This window comes from Manacus vitellinus, unplaced genomic scaffold (assembly GCF_001715985.3).
Source record: "Manacus vitellinus isolate BGI_N305 unplaced genomic scaffold, ASM171598v3 scaffold_1_pilon, whole genome shotgun sequence".
Taxonomy (NCBI): Eukaryota; Metazoa; Chordata; class Aves; order Passeriformes; family Pipridae; genus Manacus; species Manacus vitellinus.
Genome location: NW_021939396.1, coordinates 49623701 through 49639310, shown reverse-complemented (window position 1 = coordinate 49639310; position 15610 = coordinate 49623701). Strand labels below are relative to the sequence as shown.

Sequence of the window (15610 nt, the reverse complement as noted above, 5' to 3'; positions counted from 1 at the left end):
CACTCCTCCCCATCCCCACGCCAGGCCCCGCGGAGTGCTGCGTGGAAGTGTCGGTGCTCGGTCAGGTCTCTGGGGAAAGGGAAATAGAAAAGCCGCGGGTGCGACCAGCGGGCGAGCTGAGCGGGTCCGGGTGCGGCCCCTCGCCCTTGGGTGGCCGGAGAGGGGCTGGGGTGGGTGGTTGGAATAGCATTTTGTCTTTTTCGGTTGTCCCATCTTTCATTCAGAAGTGAAACTTTATCGCATATACCGAGAAGCTTACAAACTCGCACTCCTATGATGATCGCAGTAGCAAAGCATCCTCATCTGGCCTTGCGCTGCCTTGATTTAATTTCTCTTGGGGCTGTGCTGGAGGAGGAAGGCGCTGGGTAAAGGCTGTTATCACTCACCGCTGTTCTCCAGCATGTGCCCGTGTTTGAGGCAGAGATGGAAAGTATTTCCTCCACTGAACATGCATGCTGCTTGTAAGTTGAAGGGAAACTACCTACGTTTGAGGTCTCTTCTGTCAAAATGATTGCAAGTCAGAGGCCCGCTTGCCAAAAAAAAATAAAAAAAATAAAAAAAAGCTCTGGGTTAGTTGTGTGCCATGTGCGTCCGTCCTTTTACAGCCTGGTGAGCTGAGTGATACCTTTTTCATTTTACTTTTAATGTTGTTAGCATTTGTCTCTGTCCATAGAAAGCTGAAATAGTTGTATAAAGAAAGCAACTAAATCTCATAGAAAATAAGAATATAAGCAGAATACATAAGGCTTTGACCAGTAAGGTCAGATGCAATCAAATGTGGGCTTTTTCTCTAAATCTATGGAGAAGAGTCCTTTGATAGAGTATTAAAAGGTCAAGATCATCGTACTGCATCACTGATGTGGTTAAATTCACTGGTCTTGCTGCACCTCTGTGTGTGTACATACATAATAGAGTATAGGCAAATACTGCTGTGCTGGTCTCCTTGGGTTAGAAAGTTTCAGCTCTATGTGAGCATGAGACCTGCATGGCAATAAGGGGAGGAGAAGAGAGCCCGAGAGCACCGCATTAGAGTAGGAGCACTGGGAGTTTATTCCTGACGGCACCGCATGAACAGGAGGGCTCCTTGAGCCGCTGGCATGCTGCAGACCTGCTTGCTGCAGCAGAGAACATGAAATATATCGGGAAGCATTAAAAATACACTGGTTTTATTTAATCAGACCAGTACAGCCCGTGCCGCTCCCCCGACTAATTGCCCGCAGCCGCATCCCTCCGTTAAGTGGCGCAGCTTACGGCCTTTTCTCCCGAAAGGCTGCCCCGTATGACCGAGGAGCTGGTCGGATGCGCATCAGGAGCTCATGCGATGGGAGCCCGCTGCTGCGGTGGGCAGGTTTAGCCTTGAGGAGGAGGAGCGGGGGAGGGGGGGAGCAGGGTGTGGCACCCATCCCCAGCCTGCCCCTGCGCCTCTGCCTTGGCGGCTCCTCACTGGATAGGGCTGTGTCTGACTGCTGGAGAGCTGCACCAAAACTGGAGAGGTCTGGTTTGGGTTGGGGTTTTGTTCTCTCTTCCGAGGAGGAGCAAGTGAAGGTGAAGCTACAACTTATGTAATTTTTCAGTTAAACAGGGTGAAATCTTTTCTTGTCTGTAGTGGAAATCTGCAGAATATTTAGTCTTTGATGAGAAAAAATTATTGTTCACAGATTTTTCTTTGAAGTCTGGGGAGGGGTCTGTGGGTAAGAGTATAGGTAAGGGTACTGATAGGAGGTTTGTCCCACAGCAACATGGTCGCACCTATGGTTGTTAGATTTGTTGTTTGATGCATGGTTGTGAATTCCATGGGGGTTATGCGTGGTTCTTTTCTTAAAATATGTAAAATGTCACTCCTTTGTGTTTCAGGCATGATCTTGACTTAACAGAAAGTTCTTGAAATGTGTTAAATGTGTTATTCACGGTGGGTGACATTCAGACTTGTTTTGTGGAAATCTCATGTACCAGTAAATGACTGCTTGTTGTCTGAGGGAAAACGTCAAACCATTTATAAGCGGTTATAAAAGACTACTTGTCTCATGAGAGGAAGCATCAGCTTTGTTTCTCGAGCTACAGCATTTTCAACACAAAACACAAAAGTAACTGTGACTTTTTTTACATCAAAATACATCATTGGGTGGGAATCTCTGTGTGTTCAGTGCATGTTCAGTATATGTTGGGCTTTGAAAATGAAGGGTCGGTCCATGCAGAGAGAGCTGTTGTGAGTCTGCAGGATTGAGATCTTTCATTGTGTATAGCATGGACCCAGGATACCGCAGTTTAGCATCTTATTTATCACATTTTTACAGGAAATATGTTATGACTGCAGTGTTTGAATGTTTTAGGCATATGTTATAAATGCAGTGTTTCAAAGTGCAAATTCTTCCAACAGAATTTCTCTCTTAATCAGGTGAATATAATGCATGCATATAACTGAAAACTATGTCTACTGTCAACTAAGCTGAAAATTAGGCTGAAAGTAAGTTTATTCTGAAGAATCACGATGGATTGTTTTTATTTGGTGTGAAAGTTAGAGTATAAAAGAGTGTTACCCAGAACTAGACTTAAATAAGCATCACTAAGCAGTTTGAGTCAGTACCATAAAGGAAGTCTTTTAAACAGATGAACCACTGAAAGAATGATAGCTTAGCTAGTTTTTATAGCAAGTTTCTCTAAATTTTCAGTCTCCAGTTTTAGCCATTCATAGGGGCTGAGGAATGGTCCAAGTCTAAATGTGTATATGGACACACAGCACTTCCTCTTGCTTTAACTGGCTAGAAACACCCAAAGAGAAATGCTTGTTTTCTTTAGAAAGATCTCAGTTTCTTAAAATAAACAGCCTAGGTAGTGGAAAAGAGGAGCATAAGCACTTATCTTGGCTTCAGTAAGAGAAAACCTACAGGCCCTTTGCTCCCGCCCATGCCATTCTCGATCATCATCACCATAAGCATCAGTGCAGAGGAAGCTCAGGAGGATTGCAGAGGACTAAGTATCTGTGGAAAAGCAGAAATGGGTCAGTATTTGGGACAAGTGAGTTAATCTGAGACGATGTGCTGTATAGATGGCAAAATCGGTATCTTCTGCACCCTTCCTGAGTAATTGATATAATGCAATTTGAGTAATTGTCAGCTTTTTATCTCTGGAGGAAAATGAAATCTTTACTTTTTACTTCATCTTTGTATCAGCAGAGCTGGCTGTTCTTGAATAAAGTGGATAAAGGCAAAAAAGGAAATTATAATAATCTATTTGCATCCTATGGGATGCAGTATGCAAAAGGGTAATACATAAATAAAAAGTATATGAACTTAAAAAATAAAAAAGGGTGGGGAAAACTTTTTACATAGACCTCTTAAATTTTTACCCTTTCCTTTATGTGTCTTGGAAATACTTTTTGTGCCACAGAGAATTCTCTTCAGTGGCTTCACTACCTGTCAGAACTGATCTGTTGGCAAGCTGAGAAACAAAAGAAGTACTGAAATCTGCATGAGCATCACCCACCAGATGTTTGATCCCACTGAGAAAAGTCTTTCAGTTTAGAGGGTTAAAGAGGAATGTGGAAAATGAGGACTCAGAGCATGTGTCAGGGTAAAGGGCTAGAATAAATGGAAAGCATATGTGAATATAAATAAATATTTTCACGAAGGGGAAGGGAATGTGAAGAGAAAAAAGCAGGATACAATTTTGGATACCTGCTCACATGCATGTATTTGTATGAAACAGATGTTTATTGGCAAATGTGACAGAGAGAAGTAGTCATAGCACTGCTCTAATAAGTGAGAGTTGGGAGAAGAAAGCTCTGTATGGAATAGAGAATGACTGATGTTTCTGGTTTGGGGCTTTGTTAAAATTGAGACTACCAAGGAGTAGCGTGCATCCATTGCTTGGCTTTTCTGCAACCTTTTTCCTAAACCAGGGGTTGGGGTTTATTCCCAGATGGGCTGCAGGTAGCAAGTGGGGGGTTAATTTGGGGTGACAATAGCTGACCCTGGTGGGCTTTTGGCTGGAGCCCTGTTGATGATCGGTGGGCTGTTCCTGGGAGAGAGATAGGGAAAACACCAGTCCCTGGCCCGTGTCACACCACAGAGCAAGCACACTTACGTCTGTAGTTTTGCTCTACTCTTTAGTTGTGTCCTGCTCCTCCAGTCAGGCTCTTGCCTATTGCTCCTGCCGAATGTCCCTTTTCCCTAGCTGCTGTCACTGGCTGCGTGCCCCTTTCTTTGGGCTCCTTGGTGGGGTCCCTGCTGGGACAGGAGCCTCTGGCACTGTCCGTTCTTCCCATTACTCAGGAAGGTGGTGAAGCATCTGCTTCCTTCTCCTCCTCCCCATTTGGGATTATTCCTTCATGTTCTTCTTCCTCAGAGCTTCATCCCTTGCAGTGGCTCAGCTTCAGCACTCTCTACCTCCCCGGAGGAGATGAGTAAATCCTGGGAGGCAGCCACGTGCTGGGGAGCACCAGCAGCCCTTTCCCTGGTGGCAGGAGGTGACACTGCTCATGGTAGCCAGGGAACATGACACTGCTGGTAGCAATGGAGCAGGAGGACTCCCTGGTGGAGGTTACCTTGTTTACTCCTTATGAATCTAAGGGCAATTATGTGTAACACCTCCTGTTTCCTAGGACATACTGGCTGCAAATACATTCTTGTTTAATAAGCCAGCAGACGTAAACAGGCTGTGAAGAACAGAAGAAGGAAGAAAAAAACCACTCAGTTCTTCCAGACCTAGGAAACATATGTTTATGCTAACTGAGAGACCTGTTCTTGCACCCTGACTCATGTCGGGGAGTGTCTTAATCTGCCAGTCTTCTCACAGAAATCGGTGAGCCTATCTGTGAAGCATGGCTCAATTCAGTTTAAATAGAGGTATCAAATCTTACCCAACCAAATCGTAGCTTCGGTCAGGAAGCTGTAATCTTTCTAAGGACCCTGGCGATGATTACTTCACCAGGTTAACTGAATTTATCGCTGTTTTCTTTCAATTAAATTACTGCTGTTGCAGAGCAAGTGTTGGGACAGGCAGCACTTAGCCCCTGTGCTCCCTAGTGTGATTGCTGAGGGTGCCCCACAGGTACACTGGAGTCAGTACATGGACATATGCATCTCTATAGAGAAACACTGCCACTTGCCTGTGGGAATTATTTGTATCAAGAAATCTAGTACCTCTGTTTTGATCCCAGTAGTGGTTCTTAACCTTTCATATCAGTAAATAGGAGGTTTGATAAGGGTAAAGGTAGTGGTTGATGTATAAAACCATGCACTCGGGAAAGCAGGGTCTTTTTAGTTTGGCCAGATGGTCTTGATAGTCCAGGCATTGGTTGCACAGAGCCCTTTGTATGGGGTATCTGGCACCAGCATTGCCAGGGAGGTTGGAGAATGATGGGCAGCTGTCTTTTTGAAGGTCAGCACATCACCTTGTCTTGATGCGGGTGTAAAACACAGGTCTCACTTCCACTTAAAGGTCTGGCCTAAGGCGCAGTGCCCTCCTGTTGTAAGCAGGTTTCTCAGTTGATCATTTATAGTGAACCACACCACACAGTTGGCTGACAATGCCCAGCTGTTTGGTGCGATTGACATGCTGGAGGGGACAGTAAGTTTGAATCCAACTGAGACATTAAAAAAACTATAATACAGTACTGAGGATGTGTGGTTGTTGTGCATTATGGGTTTTACATTCCTTCTTATCCCAAAAAAGCAACACTAGAGAGCCCATTGGATGTCACTGAGGTCAGCTGGAGGGGAGGGATTACATTCAGAGGGACCTTGACAGGCTTGAGAGGTGGGCCTGGATGTACCTCATGAAGTTCAACAAGGCCAAGTGCAAGGGTCCTTCACAAGGGTCCTGCACAATTCCAAGCACAAATACAGGCTGAGAGATGGATTGAGAGCAGCCCTGAGGAGAAGGACTTGAGGATGTGTGTGGACAGGAAGCTCAACATGATGCGACAATGCATGCTTACAGCCCAGAAAGCCAACTGCATCCTGGGCTGTATCAAAAACAGAGTGGCCAACAGATTGAGGGAGGTGGTTCTGTCCCTCTACTGCACTCTCATGAGACCCCACCTGGAGTATTGTGTCCAGCTCTGGGGTCCCCAGGGAAAGGTGTAGACCTGTTGAAGCAGGTCCAGAGGAGGACCACAAAGATGATCAGAGGGCTGAAGCAGTCATTCTATGAAGACAGGCTGAGAGAGGTGTTGTTCAGCCTGGAGAAGAGAAGGCTCTGGGGAGACCTCATTGCAGCCTTCCAGTGGTTAAAGGGAAGTACAGAAAAGATGGGGAGACTTTTTACATGGGCATATAGTGATAGGACATAGAAGAATAGCTTTAAACTGAAAGAGGACAGGTTTAGATTCGATATTGGGAAGAAATTCTTTACTGTGAGGGTGGTGAGACACTGGAACAGGTTGCTCAGAGAAGTTGTGAATGTCCCATTTCTGGAAGACATAGAATCATAGAATACGCTGAGTTGGAAGGGACTCATCAGCATCATTGAGTCCAACTCCTGACCCTGTGCAGGACACCTCAAGAATCTCATCATGTGCCAGAGGACATTGTCTGAAGCCAGGTGTTCAAGGCCATGTTGAATGGGGTTTTGAGCAACCTGGTCTAGTGGAAGGTGTCTCTGCCCATGGCAGGCGGTAGGAACTAGATGATCTTTAAGGTCCCTTCCAACCCAAACAGTTCTGTGATTCCAGGATAATGACAGTACATGACTGCTTTAACCATGTGTCTCACTAGGAAAATGCCATTATAAAATCTCAAGAGCAACCCTGGAAGGAGAAGCCCAGCTGCAGGGTTGAAAGGTGAAGTGAGATGACAAGGGTTTTTTTTAACATTGGAATTTGTCTTTTCCATTTCTTCTGTCTCTCCCATTTGGATCTTTCCAGAAGGCTATAAGTTTTTGGTCAATTATATGTGCTTGAAGAGAAACACTGTAATATAGTTTCCTTACACTGGAGCATTATTCTTGTACAGCTGGAGCCAGCAGCCTTTTATTCCCTTACCACCTCCTTTCTTCTCCTAAAAATAGCAGCACACTACAGCGGTATTACAGGAGAGGCAGAAGAACGTTTCCTGAGCAACAATTTTTGCTGGATGGTGGTTGAAGTAGCATCAAGAGCCGATTTGGAGGGAGTTGGAGTGAGATAAAAATAGGAACAGAACAAAATGGGACCAAGGCAGAACTGGTGTGGAGAGGATGAAGCTGGTCAGTGAAAAGTGCATGGATGGTAAGGTTCACTGGGCTGTGTAACAGCTTGCCTGGGGAATTGGGAGAAACCTCAGCGGTTGAATCATTTAAGAGTTGTCGAGACAGAGCACTCAGCAGCAATGTATGGGTAACAAACTCACAGTGCGGATAGGAGACGTGGGTGACATGACCTAATTTCCATCTCTGATTTCTATGATTTATTAAAGAGTTTTGCAGACTTTCTCTTAGCAAGCTTAGAGCTGGAATTTGAGGCATGGCAATTAGGAGGATCCTTTAATACTGTGCCAGCGCTCTGTCGGGGTTTCGTCTGTTACTTGTAGGGATAGCGTGCTAAGTGCAGCAAACAGAGGCTGTGGACAGGCTCTACACCAGTTTAGATCTGGTAATGACAGTGGCTTGTATTCTGTGTTCAGTCCTGCCCTCAATGCCACTAGTCATATTTGTAGATTATAATCATTCTATTCATGTGCTATACTAGATATTTGGAAAAAGTAAAAAAGATAACCATGACTCACAACCACTTCTCATGCCACCCTATTTAAGGACACTCTCAAGAACTAGAGAATAACTGATTTGTCATAGTTTATTCTGATCTTGGAAATCCTTTCACACCTGTAATGGGATGGAGAAGCAGAGCCAGCAGACAGTGCTTCTGCCATCACTGGTTGTCCAAGGCAGGGAGAAAAGGCAGTGCCCATCACCTTCATCAATATATTTAAATATATTCTGTCTGCATAAACAATGTTACTTACTTTTATGTGCACATAACTAAATATGCCACACAATTATTGTGATGGTGAAATGCTGATACAACTGAATTACTTGAGAACTAAACTAAACTAAACTAAACTCACTTGAAAAGCCTACCTTATTCTTCTAAGTGTTGGTGCTGAGGTTGTTATTTCTGTTACCCATTGACCATAGTTTTCATGAAGCCAGACCATCCAGAATTTCACACTTAAAGTTTGAAAGTATTTTATCCTAATCTACTAGTTCTGTGACTCAGATTTCTTGACTTGTTCTTCATTGTGTGAACCCAAAACTGTTTTTCTTACACTTGTATCATATATAAACCATGAATATTGTACTGTGCAGCATCTCTGCCAACATAGTGATGCAGAACAGTAAAGCCAGTCCTTTTCTCAGCCTGAGGGGACAGTGATTAAATTAGGGACGCAGAGCTGAAAAAATAAAAAAGTTCCTTCTTTTTAAATTTTTACCAGCTTTCCACTGCTGTTCTGTAGGAACAGACATAAAATGTCTCTTGCCAGTACAGGGCAAACTGCATGGTTTTGGGGTTACCCGTGGAGGCAGGATGGTTACACTGACCAGAAGGATAGGAGCAGCTTCTGTAAGAGGAGTGTCTCAATTAAAGTGAACTCTACCTGGCTTTGGGCTGCCTCCCTCTTTGGCTCCAATTTTGTTTTTACCAATCTGCTGTGCAGACATGATCGTTGTGTTTTCCCCATCTCTTATTGTTCTGAATCACCTCGCCTCACCCCAGTAGCAGTTTGGTTATTGCACTTTATTTTCCTGTTTCCCTGTGTCCTGCATTTTCCGTCACCTGAAGTGCCCCTTTCTAACTCTTGTCTGTGTTTCTTCTATCTAAAAGCAAGATAGCTGGTATGAAAAAAGATGCCCTCCCATGACCTTCTGATCTTGTGATGTTGCTTTGAAGAATGCTGTCAGTGTAGCTATACCTCCTTTTTTTAACCACTTTGTGAAAATCTATACAAGTGTTTGATATCTCCATAGATTTGTAAGAAATCTTGCTGTGCCTTTTTTTTTTTTTTTTTAAGTAACAAAAGTACTGGCATGCAATAGATGATGTGGTAACAAACTATCATATGCTAAAGTAACTAACTGTCATAGGATACATTAACTACATATTGCATTATGTACTTTGCTAAAAATCCTTTACTACCTTTCTTTTAAGGTATACCAAGGCTATCATTATTCCTAACCTGCATAACTGTGAGTGTGCTTCCTTCATAGTGTCCTCTGCACCTGGAATGTTGTAAGAAGAATAATTTCTGCAGGATGGGAATGTTGTAAGAATTATCTGCAGGATGGGACTTGGCAAACAGATCAAGGTCTCAGCCAAGGAACTACATTGTCTGTTCATTTTCTAAACAAAACTATTTCAGCTGAAGGCGAGTGTTTTGTATCTGGTTTCCACTGTCTGTGTTTTGATTTTGTAAAGTAGATGTGATAGGCAATTATTTCTGCATACGTGACATTGTTTAAAAAATACTAGTGGTTAAATATTTCTTAATTAAATGTTGGCTGCTGAGCCTGAAATAAACTGTCCAGAAATTCAGAAAGAATAGCAAAAACATTAACAAGAGTCTGAATAAGAGTTTCCATAATGAATAGAATTATTTCCTACTTGAAAACATACTAGTTGGAGATGTGGGCTGAGCAGAATTCAGTCTTTGACTAGAGGCATGTTTAATCCAACATCTTTAGGTTCCCAGGCAAGGAATCCTGTTTTTGGCCCTCATTTTAAGACCTTGGATAACCTATTCTAATTTATCCCAGTATTCTGAAATTGTGGCGTATGGAAATCCCATTTTAAGTAACTGTGGAAATTTTTAGAACTTTATTTCTTTCTGAACTCTGCTTGAACACATAATAAGGAACTACTGATCACTAATATTAGAGAGATACAAAATTAGTGTATAAGAATAATATAAAGCATTGAAGATAACAGTTCTGCAAAACGGTTCTGGTATGTTCCAGAACTGGAGTAACAAGGCATCACGACAAGTGCGCTCTCTTAGAAAAAGACAACTCCTTGAAAACTTAGTGTGAGCTTGGAATATTTATTGCCTTCCATAGGCAAATGAAATAGTGACTAGCAATAGGTAAGGCTTTCATTCAGATATGAGTAAAAAGCTCCTCGGGCTCCTTAACCCTCCCTGCCAGAGCCACAAGTACAGAACAAACAGCTCTTTCCAGCTGCAGATAAAGCCCTTAACTTTGTTTCTCTGTCACCTTCCTTGCAAACCACAGCATTTCTTATCAGTGGAGCTGCCCAAGGTCCTCCTCTGCTTTGGAAAACCAGAGGTAGGAGGTAGCAGTGGGAACAAGGACGAGGTCTTGGGCCCTCCTGGCTGCAGTGCCTGGGAGGAGCTGGACTTCACACTCAGGAGCTGCAAGACACAACTTCCCCTTCTCAAGGATTTTCCGTGGTAGCTCCTGGGGCTGGTGACTGACTGACTGCTCTGCTTGGTCTTTTGTCATAGGCACCACAAAGATGAATAATTCAGTTTGTCAGGTGAAAATTTAAATTGCATCAGTCACACCTCTTCTAGAGTTATCCTGTGATTAAAAATGACAAACGGGTTTCAATGAAACACTGTTTTCATGTTCTCCTAACCTCTCAACACATACGTATTTGAAGCCTAAGAGTGTCACGTGCACTCTTCAAAATGCACGTTTGAAATGATATGTTTAATGTAAGGACAGAGAAAAGTTTCACCCATAGTTTAGATGTAACTGAAAGTGTATTCATTTTCTCTTAAAATATTGAACTTTATTGCCTTACTGCTAGGAACAAGCCATAGCTGTCCAAGCTTTGAATTTTTGCACCTGTCATTAAAACTTTACTGTTAAATTGTTAACCTCAACCACTGGGATAACATTGAAAACCAATGGGTTCCTTTTCTGAAGGTGCCCCCACTTTGTGTCTGCTTGCTGTTCTCAGTGATAGTGCTTCAGCACTCAAGCAGATATTGCCCTACTCTACAACAGATAGCACGTGGAGATGTAGGCTCCTAGTTTGCGGTGCGTGGAGTTGCAGAGCTCTGGGACTGAAGATGCTGTGCACGGTTCTCTATCCTTCAGGTTTGGTTTGGGGGAGCTTTGTGGGCTCAGAGACACAGCAGATGTCCAGAACATTTGAGGCCCACAAAAGTTAATGGGGTTTTGTGGCTGTCTGGTGCAGTTTTCTTGCCCTGGATTTGAAGGGCTTGTGGATGATGAGTGTCCTGAAGCCCATACTGGGTGTGCACTGGGTGTTACACTGCCCCGACCTGCGTCAGGGTCTTATGTCACATCACCAAAAACTCCAGCATTTACTTTAGACATCTTCTCCCTTCCTTTTTCAACTGTGAAGCCAGTAATTTTCTCATAAAATATGAAGTCCTCTTGAACACTGCAAGAATAGCACCAGACAAAAATGTTGCCAACCAGCTCTGCTACTCAAGTAATCATTTACATGAATGTGAGAAACAGATTTTTTCAAGATTGAAGTGCTAACCCCAATTTACTCTTGCAATCTAAAGTCAGATATTAGGCCTTTCATTACTTCTATTCAGGTGGTCTTTCCAAATCTTAATTCTTTTGCCACAGAGTTCCAATTAAAACTTCGAGCTTGGATCAAACAGCTTCGTAAATGATGTTGATTATACAGCTCTTTCTGGTGTGTTTTCCATACAAAACGTGTAAACACATGCAGTGTTTATCCATCGGTTTTCAAGCTCTTTGCATTCCACTTATTGACACTATAAAGATACATGAGTTCAATTATTAAGATAATACTACTTGGCCATTTAATTTCCCTAGTAAAAGATGGGACAATTTGTAAGCAAATGAAAGGTTTTTAGCCTAAAACCTGTAAGTGTAAGAGGCTTTGATCCTAGCCCATGGCCTTGGAAATCGGAAAAAGAGCTTTCTAGGGACTACTTAGAAATAAATGATGGATATTAGTGCCATCTCTGAGTGTGGCAGCTGGAAAGTTTAATTATAGGCTGGGAAGTCAGTTAGGGATTAAGGAAAGTGTTAGCAGAAGGGGTGACTGTTAATGACAGCTGTGCTGTAGGCTTCAGAGAGGCAAAGTACATATAGAAGATAAGTGTAAGGCTAGACATATGCTGGCTTTGAACATTCAAAAACTCCAGGCCGTTGTTCCTTGGCACGTGAACCCAATTTGTATCATTTTAACGTCTCACACATGTGAAAAGGTATGTGTAGAGTTGGGGAAAAATTCCTTCTTTGGTTTCAGAGTCCTGAGCACTGGTGAGATTGTGTTTACTGTTGGAAAACAGCACGTGGGCCAGGGATAAATATAAACCAGGAGAAAAGGATGCACCCATGTCCACATTAGGTGAGTGGCATTGGCCTAAGAGAAGGAGATCCATACAGTGAAATATTTGGGCTGAGGTCCTGCCATCCACGTGCTTTGCACTGGCTTTGCTCTGGTCCCAAACAGCACACTGCCTCTGCCTGCCAAGACCTGTGAATTAAAACAAGTTCAAAAACCCATGCCATGGAGTGTAGGGTTTGTAAGCATGCTGTACCTTATGTTACAGACCCACATTAGTAGTTTGAAGAAAGTTCCACATCCTTTTGCCTTTAAAAGCGATACGTTGGGAAATAGTTCAGCATCTGCTCAGGGTGCCTATAAATTCTGTTGCAGAGGTCAGGCACCACTGCCGAGGTTAGTAATGGTACAAATGGCTAGGATAGCTACAGCTAACACAGTGTTAAGGCTCAATCAATCTTCTGTCATTTTTCTAGGAACTAAGTTCAGGTTTTTTCATTCAAGTACATTCACTCTGTTCTGAAAATAGCAAAATAGAAGGTTTTTTTCTTCTGTGGTACAGGTTTTTCACAATATAAATTTTGTTTGAATGAGGAGGAGTTGGAATGGATGTGTGCCAGACTTAAACTTGCTAGGTGCATACATGACTTAACAAATCTGCTTTCTCACATGCTACAGTATCTGAGAGGACAAAGAATGATAACATGAGCCATCTTTTAGGGAAAAAACAAAAAGATACCACCCCCCAAAAATCCCAAAACAAGAAAAAAATGCCCAAATACCCAAAGGCAATCAAAAAACCCCAACCAGCCCACAAAACATAAATCAAAAATCCAGACTTTTTGTTATGAAGAGTGTTTAAAACAGATGTGCAATAATGACTTGGTGTCTCTACTGAAGGTAACAACCTAAATAGAGAAGTTTGGATTTGTCTCTATTTTATGTAAATTTTGAAATTACCTTTTATGCAGCTGCAGTAATGGGTCTGCTGTACCTTGCAGACTGCTGTGGCCTGAACATTGAAGGAATAAACTAAGAGAATCATCATTTCCATTACAATCGAACTGATTTGAACCTGTGGCATTATCTATAATACATTTCATAGCTTTATAGCTGTACATGATCTTCCTTGACAATGAAACCTTGTAGAACACAAAAACGTATTTAGTTTAATAAGCTACAAAACTGTCTCCTATGAGATTTCTGGGTGTTACAACACCAAGGTTGTTGAAAAAAGGTAATAATTTAGCTTTTCTGCATATAATTCCATAATGAACACATGACTGTGATGTATAGGGTAGTATAGTTTGTTGCTTTAAAAATAACTGAATGATTTTCATATAAAAAATTGGTATTTTTTGGGTGCTTGCCAGTTTTGGTTACAACTGGAGCTGGGTGGTCGAGAGAAGTGGCTGGTTATTTGCCGATGGTGTTTTCTGTCCTTGCTGGTATGAGCATGGGTGCTGGGTAGGTGCTGTGGCATGTAGGGCCTTTGGTCTCCCTCTCTGGTCCAGCTGCTTCCCACTCACTGAGGAAGGACCCCTTGGTCTTGGAGAAGCTTACATGGGAAGCTGTCTCGCATTGAAAAGAAAGCGTTTCATGTGGTATTTAAAATGCTGGACAAGAATTCACAGCAGGCATTTCCTCTCGTCTGAAGTGTGAGCAGTGGAAGAGGAAAAAGAAAAAAAAACCTAATAAAATAGAGCTCGCTTTAGGGATGGTGAAAATGCATACTTGAACCTGTTTTACTTAAGGTTATGTCAGCGCAGGTCAATCCATGTGCTGAACTGGAGATGAAATAAAAAGAAATAAAAAAACCCTCATCCTTTTGAAGGCAGCATGCTTTTACGAGCTTGTAAAAGATTATAAATGGGGTGAAACGAGGAAGAACCTCAAATATATGTATTTTGGAAGTTGTGCCCTTGATTGTATACTTGTGTGTGAGCAAGAGAAGGAATCCCTAACTTACTTAGTCTGCAGGCTGCTGGGGTTTACTAAGTGGTTTTGGTTTAGAGTTCTTTTTTCCTTGTTGATTCCTCCCCTCTCCCCCCAACTTGGAAAACCCATTAACTACAGCTGTAATTCTGAGGCTTAGATGCAGTTCTGAGCACAAATGACCCTGCCATATTCCTGGTCTTATTTAGCACTAATGGATTAGACAAAAAAGAAAGTCTCAGAACCCCACCCTGAAATACTGCAAGCTGCTTTTCTTCTTAAGAACTCCTAAATATCCAAGTCCATACTTGCATCCACTTAAGCCAGCTTGAACTAGCTTCTCTGCAAGTTTTCAGTTGTCTGAATGCCAGCCATTGTCTAGCAGTGGGTTGGAATGAAGCAATATCCTATATTGGCCTGTCAGCCCTTTTTGTGGCTTTGTGTCCCCATGGCACGTTTACTGTCAGTACCAAAGGTAGGAGATGATATTCTCCTTAATGGTGTAATGTAGGCTGGGGTTTTGCTCCCTCTTGAGAAACCAATATAAAAATTGTTTTTAACATACATGCTAAAGGAATCAGCCTCAATCAGTCTTTTGGCTTTTCCATTTCTCTCATTGGAGCATGAGCTACAAGCAGAGCATGTAGTTCATTTCATGAGTGTATTATGATTCACAGATTAAGCTGAAATTGCAGTCTTTCCTCATGATTTAACTTTTGGTTCTTTAAGGGTTGAGGCATACATTTACCAGCATACTGAGAGGAACCTGACACTTGTGTTGCAAATAACTTTTCCCCAAAAGCACTGCTTGTGTTGAAACAGTTTGGGCTCTGGCTTCCAGCCATGGGTTCACCTAAGCATATTACAAGAAGTGACAGGTAGACAGAAGTAATACATATTTTAATGTACTTGACTCAGCTAGAGACCGTAAAATGAGGTAGGCTAGACTTTCCATTCCTAGCAGATGTGAGCTTGCTCTCAATTTATTAATAAGTTACGACACTGCCAGCACTGCCACTCAGGTCACCTTAATGGCCCTGTGGCTGTTGAAAGCGGACAAGAGCATCGAGTTCCTGTGTTTTTTGGAAGATGTCCTCTGCTCTCGTGAAACCACTACAGCAAACGTGCTGGGGGGTCAGCCTGGCCAAATTGCTAATGCCCTCAAGACCTGTCGAGGAGGTGGAATGCATATGTCAGCAGTGGATGGAAGCTATAGGTGAAATTGGAAATGTTTCCAATTGCTACTCCTTAATATTTTAATAAATAAGAGAGTGTAATGGCATGAATGTACTTTGAATCCAAGGAGCTGCAGTTGTTCTGATACGAATCATGTGCACTCTGTCACTGAAACTGGATCTTTTACAGCAATAAATACTTTACTTTTTTGATGATACACAGCATAAGAAAAAGGACTTTTAAAGTATAAAATGAAAAAAAAAA

The 15610-nt window shown here is 42.4% G+C and overlaps 1 protein-coding gene across 25 annotated transcripts in view; it reads left to right on the top strand.

Moving 5' to 3' along the window:
* EPB41L3 (erythrocyte membrane protein band 4.1 like 3) overlaps positions 1–15610 on the top strand; it is a 141509-nt gene that overhangs the window by 47033 nt on the left and 78866 nt on the right. For 24 of the 25 annotated variants that reach the window (XM_018081508.2, XM_018081492.2, XM_008925547.3 and 21 more), the window contains exon 1: positions 1436–1545. The exons of the other annotated variant lie outside the window; for it this stretch is intronic. The gene's annotated coding sequence lies outside the window, so the exon portion shown is untranslated. Of the gene's footprint in view, positions 1–1435; positions 1546–15610 lie in introns of those variants that run through there. 25 annotated transcript variants of the gene reach the window in all.